General features: G+C 44.3%; 1 pseudogene; it reads left to right on the top strand.

Annotated features, from left to right (window-relative positions):
• The first annotated feature begins 6245 nt into the window (after positions 1-6245).
• Positions 6246-13870, top strand: LOC147957243 (uncharacterized; annotated as a pseudogene).
• The last annotated feature ends 3035 nt before the right edge of the window (positions 13871-16905 follow it).

Raw genomic sequence — 16905 nt, 5'->3', positions numbered from 1 at the left:
ATCTGCATATGCTAGGCTCTTCAAGTTTAACCTGAGTATTCTGCGTGTGCAAAACTGGCTTGCACCCGTTGTAGATGGACGTAGAGCTTATCACACCCGATCATCACGTGGTGTCTGGGCACGACGAACTTTGGCAACGGTGCATACTCAGGGAGAACACTTTTTATCTTGAAATTTAGTGAGGGATCATCTTATAATGCTACCGTCAATCAAAGCAAGATAAGATGCATAAAAGATAAACATCACATGCAATCAATATAAGAGATATGATATGGCCATCATCATCTTGTGCTTGTGATCTCCATCTCTGAAGCACCGTCATGATCACCATCGTCACCGGCGTGACACCTTGATCTCCATCGTAGCATCATTGTCATCTCGCCAATCTTATGCTTCTATGACTATCGCTACCGCTTAGGGATAAAGTAAAGCATTACAGGGCGATTGCATTGCATACAATAAAGCGACAACCATATGGCTCCTGCCAGTTGCCGATAACTTGGTTACAAAACATGATCATCTCATATAATAAAATTTAGCATCATGCCTTGACCATATCACATCACAACATGCCCTGCAAAAACAAGTTAGACGTCCTCTACTTTGTTTGTTGCAAGTTTTACGTGGCTGCTACGGGCTTAAGCAAGAACCAATCTTACCTACGCATCAAAACCACAACGATAGTTTGTCAAGTTGGTGCTGTTTTAACCTTCGCAAGGACCGGGCGTAGCCACACTCGGTTCAACTAAAGTTGGAGAAACTGACACCCGCCAGCCACCTGTGTGCAAAGCACGGCGGTAGAACCAGTCTCGCGTAAGCGTACGCATAATGTCGGTCCGGACCGCTTCATCCAACAATACCGCCGAACCAAAGTATGACATGCTGGTAAGCAGTATCACTTATATCGCCCACAACTCACTTGTGTTCTACTCGTGCATATAACATCAAACCATAAAACCTAGGCTCGGATGCCACTGTTGGGGAACGTAGTAATTTCAAAAAAATTCCTACGCACACGCAAGATCATGGTGATGCATAGCAACGAGAGGGGAGAGTGTTGTCTACGTACCCTCGTAGACCGAAGCAGAAGCGTTGACGCAACGTAGAGGAAGTAGTCGTACGTCTTCCCAGTCCAACCGATCCAAGCACCGTTACTCTGGCACCTCCGAGTTCTTGGCACACGTTCAGCTCGATGACGCTCCCCGGGCTCCGATCCAGCAAAGCTTCGGGGAGGAGTTCCGTCAGCACGACGGCGTGGTGACGATCTTGATGTTCAACCGGTGCAGGGCTTCGCCTAAGCACCGCTACAATATGACCGAGGTGGAATATGGTGGAGGGGGGCACCGCACACGGATAAGGAACGATCACGAAGATCAACTTGTGTGTTCTAGGGTGCCCCCCTGCCCCCATATATAAAGGAGCCAAGGGGAGGGGGCGGCCGGCCAAGGAGGGCGCGCCAAGGGGGAGTCCTACTCCCACCTCCCTTCTTTCCTAGTTGGAGAAGGAGAAGTGGGAAAGAGGAGGAAGAGGGAAAGGAAAGGGGGGGCGCCGCCCCCCTCTCCTTGTCATATTCGGACTAGGGAGGGGAGGGGCGCGCGGCCACCTCTTGCCTCCTTTCCTCTTCTCCCTTAGGGCCCATGTAGGCCCAATAACCCCCGGGGGGTTCCGGTAACCCCCCGGTACTCCGGTAAAATCCCGATTTCACCCGGAATGATTCCGATACCCAAATATAGGCTTCCAATATATCAATCTTTATGTCTCGACCATTTCAAGACTCCTCATCATGTCCATGATCACATCCGGGACTCCGACCAACCGACGGTACATCAAAATACATAAACTCATAATGAAACTGTCATCATAACGTTCAGCGTGCGGACCCTACGGTTCGAGAACAATGTAGACATGACCGAGACACGTCTCCGGTCAATAACCAATAGCGGAACCTGGATGCTCATATTGGTTCCTACATATTCTACGAAGATCTTTATCGGTCAGACCGCATAACAACATACGTTGTTCCCTTTGTCATCGGTATGTTACTTGCCCGAGATTCGATCGTCGGTATCTCAATACCTAGTTCAATCTCGTTACCGGCAAGTCTCTTTACTCATTCCGTAATACATCATCTCACAACTAACTCATTAGTTGCAATGCTTGCAAGGCTTATGTGATGTGCATTACCGAGAGGGCCCAGAGATACCTCTCCGACAATCGGAGTGACAAATCCTAATCTCGAAATATGCCAACCCAACATGTACCTTTGGAGACACCTGTAGAGCACCTTTATAATCACCCAGTTACGTTGTGACGTTTGGTAGCACACAAAGTGTTCCTCCGGCAAACGGGAGTTGCATAATCTCATAGTCATAGGAACATGTATAAGTCATGAAGAAAGCAATAGCAACATACTAAACGATCGGGTGCTAAGCTAATGGAATGGGTCATGTCAATCAGATCATTCACCTAATGACGTGATCCCGTTAATCAAATAACAACTCTTTGTCCATGGTCAGGAAACATGACCATCTTTGATTAACGAGCTAGTCAAGTAGAGGCATACTAGTGACACTCTGTTTGTCTATGTATTCACACATGTATTATGTTTCCGGTTAATACAATTCTAGCATGAATAATAAACATTTATCATGATATAAGGAAATAAATAATAACTTTATTATTGCCTCTAGGGCATATTTCCTTCGGTCTCCCACTTGCACTAGAGTCAATAATCTAGATTACACAGTAATGATTCTAACACCCATGGAGCCTTGGTGCTGATCATGTTTTGCTCGTGGAAGAGGCTTAGTCAATTGCTAGGTCAATTGTTTAGCTGTGATGTCCCACAGTTGTAACTAAGTTAGTGAAATGATCTACTTCATGTTCGTGTCAAGACTCTAACCACGTCTCTCTGAAAACCTGGAGAAGGCAACTGATGTTCCAAAATAGGTTCAATTATTGAAACCATAAAATTTCCGTACAAAAATATTATGTGTATAAAATATTCATTGAGTATATTTGCCAGTCAATTCACTAGAACAATGTGTTTTTTTACAGAGTTTGTTTGAAAACGCTAATGCAAATAACTTCTTGAAGAATTTAATTCAACAATCTTTTACTTAGATAAGTTATGCTTCAAGGATTGTTGAAATGATGTGGTTACCACCTCACATGTTTAACTTTTTGCGATGTCTCTCTTGATGTATACAAGTCTTGGAGATCAAGGTAATTAATCAAATCACATATTTTAAAATAACTAAACAGGATTGAAAAAACTTGTATTGAGTAATATATATGATAACTCCTACAGGGTTGTATACATGGCTCATCAAACCCTAATCCATCACTATTTATAATAGCATGACAGAACGGCTTCATTCCTATGGTTCGGTAGGAACATTTTCAACTAAGGGTTTCTCATGTTTAGATATGCCATGAGTGTTATAAGTGTCAGCAACTACACAACTCATGGTAGAATTAAATGATCACAACAGTTGTCATTTTAACCTTGGTGAAGCAATGATGATGTCCTGGTCATACTAAAATGTTGATCACTCCGTCACCTCCTATATAAACTAGCGTATTCCCCATGTAGAGGGATCACATTTAGTTGGTAGACTAGTAGAGGTTGAAAAGGCGTGGAAGGAGAGCACCAATCACGAGCAGGGTAAATGGCACCATCGGTCAGATAGCATGGTCTGGTGGAGGAATGAGATGCATTGGGATTTAGTGTTAGTCGCACATATAGAATCTAGTCCTTGCATGATGTTTTTAACAATTTGTGGCTCTTATCACTCCGAAGCAAACAAATCATGACTTCATGTTATCATATGTATGTGATTAAAATCATAACTGGCAACAGGATGTAGATGGCGTTAGTCAAGTTGCATAAGAGTTAGATCTAATCACGGCTCAATCCTCTACATCATTGGGTGCATGTAATCACGGATGATCTCCCCTAACTCATACACGGATCAGGTATTAGCACTAGTAGAAAAAGGGGCTTTGGTTCGGCCAGAAAAGAGCATTAGTACCGGTTGCATTACGAACCGGGACTAATGTGAGCATTAGTCCTGATTCGAGCGGCTAGGGCACCGTACAGGCATTACTCCCGGTTCAAATGGGACCTTTAGTCTCGGTTGGTGCCACGAACCAGGACTAAAGGGTGTGATGCCCATTAGTACCGGTTCGTGGCACGAACCGGTACTAATGGGGTTGAGGCATTAGTATCGGTTCGTGGCACCAACCGGTATCCGCATCTGATTTTGACAGCCTACAGCCTGTTTACAAATTTGTAGAATCCTCAAATTCCAAAAGGGAAAAAAGTTATGCTCAAATTTCATTTTTTTAAATCGTTAAATCTGGTCAAACTATGGTCATACTACTTATTCAAGAAGTATTAGTATTACTAAATAATTATCCAAGAATATTAGTGTTACTAAATAATTATTTCAGTTTTTTTGAATTTTGGTCAAATCTGGTCAAACTGTGGTCAACCTACTTATTGAAGAAATATTAGTGTTACTAAATAATTATTGTTTTTTAGAGCAATAGTTTTAAACTCAAACAGTGAAATGTGTGACTTCATGCTCAAGCTAAACTCCTAAGGGTTAATAGGATTGACATCTTACTATTGTCAGGAAAACAACAAAGTGCAGACTTGGAAACGAGGGAGAATAGAACCCGAAAGTTAAGCGTGCTCAGGTTGGGGGAGTGGGAGGATGGGTGACTGTTCGGGAAGTTAGATGATTTGGAATGATGATGGGTGATTAAATATTAAATTGAGCAATGATGAGGGGTGATTAGAGATTAGAGGTTAAAATAATTCAGAAATTTAAAAATTGAGGAAAAAAATCAAAAAAAAAATTCAAAAAAATCCTTTAGTACCGATTGGTGTTACCAACCGGGACTAAAGGTGGACCTCCAGGCAGCCTCCACGTGGAGGGCCTTTAATCTCGGTTTGTATAAGAACCAGGACTAAAGGGGGGCCTTTAGTAACGACACTTTAGTCCCGGTTCCGGGACAAAAGGCCTTTTTTCTACTAGTGTAGCAATGGCAAGAGGTAACCCAACTACAAGAGAACACAATCTGTCCACTCGATGACATGAAGTCATTATTTATAAATAAATATATATTAACCACCACACTTCCAAAAGAGGTTAGTCAACTGTATGTATCCAATCGAGCTACTTTACCGTAAAGAGGTTGGTCAGCAGTATATATCCGGTCGAGCTACTTTACTGTACAGAGAATATCAGCAATTGTTTATGTTGAGCTCAAGCCCAACTTGTATGGAGCAGCCTGGTAAATGGCGCCCATCCAAACCATTTTTTGTGTTAGAGAAAAAATTGTTCTTCAGTAGCAGCAGAGGGGGAGAGCAGAGCTTCGCGGACCACCTCATCAGCCGGCCGTCTCTGTCGCCATCGCTGCCGCAGACACGCTCTACAAGGTCTGCACAGTTCCTCTGCACACTCACCCGAACCATGGTTTTCCCCTCCCCCTCCTCCATCCATACATCCATATGTCCTCTGTTTAGTGCCCGATCGTGTGATTGTCCTCAGGGGAAAGAGGTCTTGATCGCGTTGATTGGTTGGATCCTCTCTCGCCTCGGTTTAATTGATGAATCCTAGAATGGGTGGGACTGGCCGATTGATTGATTGGTCGAGTAGGGTTTTGCGAAGAAGCAGCATGTGCCTCCCCTGACTAGTGTGGCTACAACCCTAGCATGTCTAACTCCACTTTGATTTTGTACGATAGTCTCCGTGGCGGCACAAAATGGTATGCAGATCTCATTGGACATTGTTAGCCCCTCACTGTTCGAATTTGGTTCATCAATAAAACTAACGGATTTTCTGTAGTTTATATAAACTGACATGCCAAAAAGGAGTGCTACCATACTCACCCTTTTGAATCTCATATTCGCGTTGTTCCTCTACACCCTCACTTGAAACCTAGTTTGCCCCCTTGCCTTACTCCAGCTATTGATTCTCTGTTTGGTACTCCATCGTGAGTTGGTCCTCGTGGAGAAAGAGATCAGAGTCATGCTGCTAATTCACACAAGGGTTCTCATATTTAGGAATGCCATGAGTGGTATGAATGTCAGCAGTGATCAAAATTGTCGGCATGTGATGTTTGGTGAAGCAATGATGATGTCCTGGCCACACACAGCGTTAATCGATCGGTGACCTCCTATAAATAGGTAGCTTATTCTTGTAGATGGATCACATTTGGGAGACTGGTAGAGGATGGCAAAGCATGGGAGGTGAGCACCAATAATGAGTAGGGTGAATGGCACCAACTGTCACACAACATGATCTAGCAGCGGAATGGGATGTATTGGAAAATTGAGTCAGAAGCTCATGAAGAAGCATAGTGCATGTGCATGCATTGCAGCTAGAACCTGCTGAACAAGACACGACTCTTGTTACTTTCCTGCCAAACAAATTGGGGCTCTATGTTGCTGAGTGTATAGGTCATGTATTAGTCTTCGATACAATTGTGCCCATGTAATCTTGAACGGTTTTGGTGACGATCGTTCCACTACGGCCTAGACCCATTGTATATATGGAAGGAACTTTCATCTCATATTTATTCTAGTAAAAAGATTTTGTAGAGAAATATAAATTTATTTTGAATTTTGAAACAGAGTGAAACCTATGGCTCACCTTACCAACAACACAAAAGAGAATGGGCCACTCTGGTTCAGGAACACTCAGTCTCTGGTCTTGTTGTGGTTGATACACAAACTATGTACAATGTCGATCACGAGCCCCATAACTATGGGCCAGCCAGCTAGGTAGATCACAAGCAGACGGTAGCCCATCCAAAACCGAGTACCGCATTTTGGAGGACGAGCTCCACGGAGCTCTTTTTTTGAAAAATTCAAAAATGATATTTTTCAAGTTTTGAAAAATTCTGGAAAAATCATACACGTTCATATGGATGTGTTTTACATGTGTGTAAAGCCTGACGATGAAGTACATTATGGTGAGAGCTACACAAAAAAGGCAAATTCGTGCATTTTTATAGTGAAAAGTCTAGTACTGTTCACCATTTTAAAATCACATTTTTTACTTTTTGTGTAGCTCCCACCGTAATGTATATCATCTTCAAATTTCTCACACATGTATTACACATCCGTATGAACGCATGTGATTTTTTTCAGATTTTGTTGAAACTTCAAAATGTGATTTTCAAAGTTTTCAAAAATAAAGAGCTTCATGGAGCTCGGCCTCCATTTAGCATTTTCAATCCTAAACCCCAATTTTTCCAGATGAAGAAAAAGTCTCAAAGTTGCAGATGAGTGGGGAGAACAGAGAGCAGAGTGAAACTATCATTCTCGGGGAGGAAAGAGATCGCTGCCACTGGCCACCACGTCGTCATTGTCGCCGCCACCAGCTCACTCCACAAGGTCGGCGATGATCCCATGCACCCTAGCTGAACCCTAGTTTCTCTCCATCCCTTTCCTCCATCAGTCCATCCTCTGTTTGGTACACGGCCATGCGGTTGTCCTCTAGGAAATCTCGAGATCCGAATGCGTTACGAGGGTTGGGTTCTCTCTCGCATCGCAGCAAATTTAGAACCCTGGAATATTTGGGACTGGCCGACTGGCAGATTTTATCAAATGGTCTCAATTACGTATCCGCGTGCCCGCAAAATGGTATGCATACCATTCGATGGATTGATTCGTTGGACACTATTAGCGCCTCACTGATCAACTTATGATTTCACAAGAAAACTAGCCGATTTTTTGCAGTTTATATATTTTGACAGGCCAAAGGAGCGTTAGCCTCCTCGCCGTGTTTGATCGCACAGCCCAATGATGTGTTATCTTGCCATTGTCATATAGTTTTTGCGAACCGGCTTCTGGCTTTCCATTAGAGCTCAGCTCTTTTATGGTACGCTACGATCAATACACGCCGTCCAATTGGGAAATCCAAGGGTGATGGATTATCTATACTATTGTAGTTGGCATGACATCATCACCAACAGTGGCGTTGTTACTGGCCGCTCAGCGTGCAAGGAGGAGAGACTCGATATTGCGAGCGTCATCTGAGCTTGTTGATTCTGTTGGAAATAAGGGCAACAATAGAAGTTACTCCCTCCATAAAGTATTATAAGAGCATTTAGATCACTACTTTAGTGATTTAAACACACTTATAACACTTTACAGAGGGAGCCCAGGGAATATGTAGGATCTAGCTGAAAATTGCTAAGGATCTTCCCTTTTCAACCTTGTCGGTACATGCTGATACAAACTCTTTTAGCGGAATTAGGTTATAAGTATAAAAAAGAATCCACAAATGGTGTCAGTTAAAACCACTATTCTCTTCCCTGCCCGTAAGGTGATTCATTGCATGCTTGGAGTGCTACAGTTTAATAATTCGAAATGGATAAGAGGATTTACTTCGCTCTATTGTTTTTTCTGCTCGTCTCCTCCTCTTGGTCCTCCTCCTCCTCCAAATATAATACCATGCTACAATGACAACGAGTGGTGCAATACTCGCAAGCACGGCAATCACTACTACTGTAGCTTTATGTTCTGGTCCTTCTGCAAATGTATAGAAAGTTTGTAAGTGCCAAAGCAAGAAAAATATACCTCAATGCATAACTCGCGATGCCGTAGAAAGCAAGCCATCAAAACACATCTTATTATTGATCTCGGGAAATTCATGTTGAAAATTGAAATTTGCTTTTGCTTCGACATAGCCCTGGGCCCCTGCCAAGGCATGACCAGTGGCGGAGCTTCATGGGGGCCAAAGGGGGCCATTGCCCCCCTACTCTAGAAAAATTGCCCCTAATTATTAGGTTTGAATATTAATTATTTCTTAGAGTTCATTCATAAATTACCTTCTTCGCCCCCTCAATCCTGATTAGAGCAGGTCGTAACGGTGGCACCGTGGCGGCATTCGGTCACTGGTTCAGTGCGGTGCTGGAAGCATACACGGCATCGACGTCAAAATCTGGCGAGTGTCATATGAGTGATGCTCGTGTCTGAGTGTGCTTCTTTGTTGTGTCATGGAGACCGAGGGCAATACATTCTTTGTTGTGTGTGAGTTCAAAGGCAATGCAATATAGCGTCTGCAACTCCATGATGAAGGGTTTTTCAGTGTCCCAGCTTTTACAGTGTGTTCTTCTACAAAAAAGGGTTCCCCCCCCCCCCCCCCGCGCGCTTTATAGATAAAGCATCATCGAACAACCGAATCCTGCCGATACAAACACACACACACCACACCACACCCACCCAAGCCTAGATACAAGGACGCTGACAACAGCAACACTACCCCAACAAAATCCTAGCTAACATCAGATGAACACAATAAGCACTACTACGAAGATGTCGGGGCCCTCGACCATGGGCGGGCCCCGACATCTTCGTAGTAGTGCTTATTGTGTTCATCTGATGTTGGCTAGGATTTTCTTGATGATCTTCCCGCCCGTGCTCCTGCAACCGGATGTCCCCGTGCACTGTCCATGTCATCGCCCCCTTGGCGATAAGCATACATGTCATGTCATTGATCCAGCCAGCAAACACTCACGCATTGGCTACCATATTCCCCTAGTTAATCTTTCTCGAGCAAATAATCACCCCCCCCCCCAAATTCTCTGGGTAGTTTTTGCTTCCTAGGTGCTTCTTATGGCCATCTCATCTTCCAGAAATAGATCATGTCTCATTGTTGATGTGTTTACAGGTGTTAGTTTTTCACCACCACAGATACCGGGCGACGAGTCCACCGAGGTCTACTACGGTGCCCTCACGGCTCCTGTAGAGTCACCCAACCCACATCTCATTGTCACCAACGAATCCCACAGTTACTTTTGGCGTGTTGGCAGTCACTCTTGGTTGAGAGGTTGCCCTTGTGATGGAACTGTCCAGCAGATTGTGACCTTCAAAGGCCAGGTATACGGCTTGGACTCTGGTGGCATGCTCTTTGTTGTGCACTTGGCACCTTGGATTCGCGTATAGATGATGGGAGTCAGTTGGGAGGAAATCCCCCTAGGTCATCTTGCCAACCTATATCTGGTGGCGTGTGGTGTTATGCTTCTCTTGGTCGGGTGTCAGGGGTCGTTTCCGGCAAGAGGGGATACCTTTGAAGTCTTCCGCCTTGACCAGTGGACTGAACATGCAATGTGGGTGAAGGTGGAGGAGTTGGAGAATTGGGCGATCTTCATCAGCACCGACAAGAGAAGCCAGCCATTATCTTTCAGGAACCCGGAAAGGTGGGGAGGGAGGAGAAACTTTTTTTTGAGAATCTCGCAAAGCTTTATTACTGAATCATAATGTTCATAGGTACAAAAAGAAGATCGCCGGGTTGTCCTAGCAAGGTGTGTCGGCCAAACCCTAAAGATAAAGCATGCTTTGCGAGATTATGGGCCTCCGTATTGGAGGTCCTATACTCATGAGTAAACGAACATGAAATAAAGGTAGTTGCTCTAGCCTTGATTTCTTCGACAATGGCTCCAAAGTCTGCTGAGCTTCCTTGCCTGATTGCATCTACCACCACCTTGCAATCGGAGGCCACCAGTAACTGGTTGATATAGAGATCTTCTGAAAGAGCTAATGCCTCCCGAACAACTAGTGCTTCTAGCACCTGGGGGTTGCGCAGTCCACTGAAAACGAGAGCTGACGCTCCCATGAAAAACCCCTTTCATCCCTGCAAACCACACCAACTGTGCTAAACGTGCCCGAGCGTGACACGGCCGCGTCCACATTGAGCTTGTAGTGATCTGTTGGTGGCGGAATCCACGTATGATCTCGTGGTACTGCTATCCCATGTGCTTTCTCCTTCTTCTTCAAAAACTCTATATCTGATAAGTAAGCTTTGATGAAGTTGTCAGTGGCAAACGGAGTATGGTATATATCTTCATGTATAGCTTTCCACCTTGCACTCCAAATAGCCCACATAGTAACAATCATCAACTGAAATTGCTCCGGTGGAAGAGACTCATTCATAGCAAAGAGCCATAACAGTGCGTCAGGCTCCGAAGTTGCCAACATGTGCTCGACCATCTCGGCTTCTGAAAGTGCCCATACACACCTAGACGCATTACACTCCAGCAAAGAATGTCGCCAGCTATCCTGCCCTCCACAGAGGGAGCAAGCACTCGTAGTGGCCATATGACGATGGTTTAGGACATCTCCCGTAGGGAGTGAGTGTTGCGCCAATCGCCAAGTGAAAAACGCAGTTTCGGTGGCACTGGCATGTTCCATAACGAGTTCCACCCCCTCATCTCATGTTCAGAGTTGGAAGGATCCTCCCTTTCCTCCAGCCATGCCTCGCGCCCAATCTTGATCTTGACAATCATCTTATAAGCTGAGCGTACGGAAAAACGCCCCCTTGGGTTAGCATTCCACGCCCAAAAATCGTCCACAAGCCGTGTACAGAGCGGGATTTGCAAGATGGCCTCCACGTCAATAGGTATGAACACCTGTCTGAGCAGGTCCTCTCGCCACGCAGCTCTAGTATGGTCGATCAGATCTGAAACCAGTTGCGGTGGGTCAGCAACTAAAGAGGCAACCGGCTTCATCATTCCGTCCCTTGGGATCCAACTATGTTGCCATATGTTCATGGTAGTTCCATCACCAATATGCCGGATAGCTCCTTGGGTGATAATATCTCTCCCATCAAGGATAGATCGCCACACCAGAGAAGGATGTGGACCTAGTTGAGCTTCTAGGAATGAACATTGTGGGAAATATGATGCTTTAAGGATTTGTGCACTAAGAGAGGAGGGATCATTCAATAATCTCCAAACTTGCCAAGACAAAAGGGCCAAGTTGAAGATCTCTACATCCCGAAAGCCAAGTCCTCCCAAACTTTTCGGTCGGGTCATCAAATCCCAAGCTACCCAACATGGTTTCCTCTTGCCTCTCTTACTTCCCCATCAAAATTGGCGAATGAGTGACGTAATGCTTTCACAAAGGCCTCGAGGTAATCTGAAGCAAGACTTCGAAAAAACTGGTAAAGCTTGAGCCACAGATTTTATGAGAACCTCCTTTCCTGCCACTGATAATAGTTTCTCCATCCATCCCTTTATCCTTTCCCAAACTCTGTCTCGTAAATATTTGAAGGTGCCATTTTTGGACTGTCCAACATCGGTCGGCAGACCCAAGTACTTTTCACTCAAAGATTCATTATGCACATTAATAATATTCTTTATCTCCACTCTAAGGGTCTCCGGACATCCCTTGCTGAAAAAGATTGACGATTTATCATGGTTTACCCTTTGGCCTGAGGCCAAGCAATATGCATCAAGTAGGTTTGAAACCTCATTTGCCCCCTGGACACTAGACTTGAAAAGCAGCAGGCTGTCATCTGCAAACAAAATATGGTTCACTGCCGGAGCTGTGGGCGCCACCTTTATGCCACCGAGCACTAATGACTGAGAACTGTGTTTTAAAAGGCACGAAAGGCCCTCCGCTGCAATCAAGAATAAGTAAGGGGAAATAGGATCTCCCTGCCTGATACCTCTGAAAGGTGAGAAACTCTCCAATCTTTCTCCATTAAACAAGACCGAGAACGAAACAGAAGTGATCATGCTCATAACTGTATGGATCCAATCTGGTGCAAAGCCAAGCTTAACCATAATTGCCTTTAGATAAGGCCACTCTAGTCTGTCATATGCCTTCATCATATCAAGCTTAAGTGCACACAAGCTGTTTGTCTTGGATCTGTTTCTCTTCATGAAGTGCAAACATTCATACGCACATATAATATTATCTGTGATTAACCTCCCTGGAACAAAGGTTGGTTGCTACTCCGAGATAATATCTCGCAATATCAACTTCAATCTATTCGCCACCACTTTAGAAGCAATTTTATAAATTACATTGCAAAGGCTGATAGGCCTAAAGTGGGTAAGGATAGTGGGGTTTTGTACCTTGGGTATCAACACAAGTACCGTATCATTAATACTTGCAGCAGTCTCCTCTCCACGGACAATCCGAAGCACCACTTTAGTTATTTCATCACCACAAATGTCCCAGTGACGCTGATAGAAGTGTGCAAGAAAACCATCTGGCCCGGTGCCTTCGTGGGAAACATCTGAAACAGGGACTGCTTTACTTCCTCATTTGGGTGCGGGGCGCAAAGCGAAGCATTCATCTCTGGTGTTACTTTCCGAGGCACATGTTGTAATACGTTATCTACCCCCTGCACACCTTCCGTCGTGTACAAAGTTTTATAGAAATCTGTCACAAGTTGGTTCATCTCAGCTTTGTCATCTACTCGTATACCCAGCGCGTTGTATAGAGCTCGAATCATGTTCTTCCTTCTCCGCATATTAGCTCTCATGTGAAAAAAAATTGTGTTGCGATCACCCGCAGTCAGCCACTGTATGCGAGATCTTTGTCTCCACATTATCTCCTCCCTATGATAGAGCTCAACCAGTCGTTCATTCAACTTCTGCTCAAGGTGATTTGGAGCAGTCCTAGACGGGACACTACGGAGCCTCTCTAGCTCCACTTTTGCCTTCTTGATCTCTTTCCTAACACTTCCAAAAGTTGCATCATTCCATGCCGAGAGGTTCTTTGACAGCAGCTCCAATTTTCTGCGAATGCCCTCAACTCCTTGACCAGCTTGCAGTTCGCTCCATCCTGAGTTGATAGTGTCACGCCACGATTCATGTGACTCCCACATTACTTCGTACCTGAAGCTCGGTTTAGGACGTGGTAAAACCTCTTCAAACTGTACGAGTATTGGTCGGGAGGAGCAACTGCGTGTACTACTATTCCCATGATTCTGAACATTGGGCTGCATTTGAGCTGGGGAAGCCTGCCTCCAGCCGAAACAACTTTGTTTTCATAAGCTATGGCAATTTAGTGCAACCTATGTGGGTTGTCCCTAGCATGTTCTCCCAGTCCCTGTGATGGTTGATGATGTTAACGCATTCCTTGTTTTAGGCTTCGGCTATTACTGCTGACTGGAGCAACTTCCGCTGTAAGAGTGTGTAAGAATGTTCTGAAACATCGATAAGAATGACTATGTACTATGTCGTCACTACTCTGCTGTTATAATTGGAGTATCGCAATATTTTGTACTCAATTTCCTGCCTGATGGTTCACAATTCATGGCAGTGCTGTGAGGCACTATCTTTATCTTCGAGCCAGCCAGCTCTATGCTTTGTTGCATCTGCCCAGTTTTGTGCTTCAAATCCTAAACTGATTATTGGAACTGTTGATTTCAGTGTCCTACACATTGCTGATTTCGAATGTTGATTTCAGGTGCCATGCAAGGTTTATTTTTAGTGCTCCATTCATGCGCTTTCCTTTCGAACATGCCAATCCTGATTTCTTCAAATTTCGCCAATTCTGAATGTCTTATCTCCAAAGAGTCCCATTTGATAATGAATTGTTTCTTACTGTAGGTCCTAAGCATTACAGATTTGCATATAAAATATAGTATAATTTTACATGTTTCCTGTGCATTACACAGTTGCATATAATCTTTTATTTTATTTCTTGTATTTTCATTTTTATATGTTTACAGACAAAAGGCTTCACTTCCAACTTATTGAAAGGTAGCATAAGGTCACTGAAAGTAAGTAAGTACATACTGATTATTTAGTAAAGTAAAGTGAGAGCCTGTGACATACAGCAAACATGCATGGGATTTATTCTACAATCTAAATAACTGGTTGTTGCTTCTCGAATTGACATTGGCCCAGCTCTGATGGAGAGAGGGAGAGGAGAAAGGGAGATCAATCACTGTGCTTCACCACGTGCTGTCATTGCCGTCCTTTTGGTGTACTCTGCTTTGATCTTCTTCAACCTCACAACCACATCACTCATCGTCATTCTCTGCTCAGGTGAGTCACTACAGCAGAGCAAACCTATCTCAAATACAGGCACCAGAAATTCATCAACCAAGTTGCATCTCGAAGAACCCTGTAATAGCTGGCCATTCGCAACGCACGCAAGCTAGGTCTCCTTCCTGTGAAGACTTCAAGAAGCATGATCCTGTAGCAGAAAACATCAGTCTTCCGTGATGCTTTTCCAAGAGAGCCATACTCTGCACACAGAACAGGAAGCAGAGAAACAAATATTAGAGTATGTATTGTTAACCATAATTAAGCAATGATTTAATATCTGCTAGCTAAGTACCTGGTGTCATGTAGCTAACTGTTCCAGGCATACCCGCACAAATCAGAGTTGTCATCACCTAGGAGCAACCTTCGATGCCAAAGTCTGCCACATGAGCAGTCATGTCCTCGTCAAACAACACGTTGCTCGGTTTCCAATCACAATACAAAATCACCTCGTAGTGCTCATGGTGTAGATACCAAGGTTTTGGTTACCGAATGAGGCAATTTTACCGCGGGGGGGGGGGGGGGACTGGTAAACATGATTACCATGGTTACCGAGAATATTTTGAACGGAATTTATAGTTGAATTTTGAATTCAAATAAATGAATGAACGAACATTTGAACCAGAGACCTCCCAAAAGAGGAACTAGGTTGCTACCAACACGTCAGAACCAACTCTCATGGCATTAATCAGATCTTGCATGTACATTACTATAAATCAAACGTTTGAATTCAAAAAACTGGTATTTTTTGCTCAGTATGAGGATTTACTGAGGGGCACGAAAATATGCGGTAACCATGGGAAATCTCGAAATTTCGACCGGTAACCAAAACCTTGGTAGATACTCCATTGACATCGACAAGTCGAGCATGACGTCAAGCCTCTTGAGGAAGCCTAACTGTCGTTTCATTTCCTTCCCCCACCCCTCTTCTTCCTCCCATCGTCCGCCGCACTGTCGCCGCCCTCCGCCGTCGCCCGCGCCAGATCCATCCCCTCAAGCACCCCAGCCGCTGGTTCCGCCTTGTTTGGATTGCCGCCGCATGCCGCGAATTAGGTGATTTTCCCTCGTGGCCGTCATCGTGCCCACAGCTCGAATCCACCGCCGCCGCAGCCCCGCACCACCTGCAGCCCCCGCCCACACCACCGCACCGGCCGCCGCCGTCGCCCGCAGCCCCGCCCACATCCCGAAGAAAAGGCCGGCCATTGACGTTGGTACTAAATTCTTCAGAATTTCGGAAGAGATGTTTCCTTTTCTAAGAAACTACTACTCGTATAATAGTGAGAGGTTGGTTGTCAAGAACAGTCTATATACTCGGAAGGTTTATGAGATCAGTGTCTTGCTCCAAGTCGTAGGGTCGATAACTTCTTCTTCCAGTGACGATCTCCAAAATTAAAACACCGAGGCTGAATACATCCGATTTGATGGAATACTGACCACGCATTGCGTATTCAGGCGTCATGTACCCACTGAAACAAGAGGGTAGCTTTTTAATGTGACAGACCTTTACTACCCGTTCAAAAGTATAATTGACAGATTAGTATGCTATCGCAGACTATACGTACTATGTTCCAGCAATGCGATGAGTGACAATTTGTGATCGATCGCCTTCAAATATCTTTGCTAAGCTGAAGTCTGAGATCTTAGGATTGTAATCAGAGTCTAAAAGGATATTGCTTTCTTTGAGGTCCTGGTGAACTATCTTCAGTTGTGAATCTTCATGAAGATGTTGTAAGCCCGGAATAACTCCATTTATAATCTTGGACCTCCTCCCCCAGTCTAGCTGCTTGGATTTCTCGCCATCCATCACTCAAACAAGAAACATCAATTATCATAGTGTTGTAGCTTAAATTGATAGCATTAGGCACTATCCTAGTAGTGGATGCTTTTCCTTTATGAAAACAGAATGTAATGAGAAATTACCAAATAGAATGGTATCAAGACTTCCATCTGGCATGTACTCATACACAAGTATTTTCTCATGTTCCTCCAAGCAAACACCAATAAGCCTGACAAGATTCCTATGGTGCAGCTTAGCAACCAAAATTAACTCAGTTTTCAGCTGTTCTATTCCTTCTTTAGAAGTCTGTGAGAGCCTCT

Source organism: Triticum urartu, chromosome 7A (genome assembly GCF_056163025.1).
Source record: "Triticum urartu cultivar PI428250 chromosome 7A, HENAU_Tu73, whole genome shotgun sequence".
Classification (NCBI taxonomy): Eukaryota; Viridiplantae; Streptophyta; class Magnoliopsida; order Poales; family Poaceae; genus Triticum; species Triticum urartu.
Note: the sequence above shows the minus strand (reverse complement) of the source record. Positions and strands in the feature narration are given on the sequence as shown.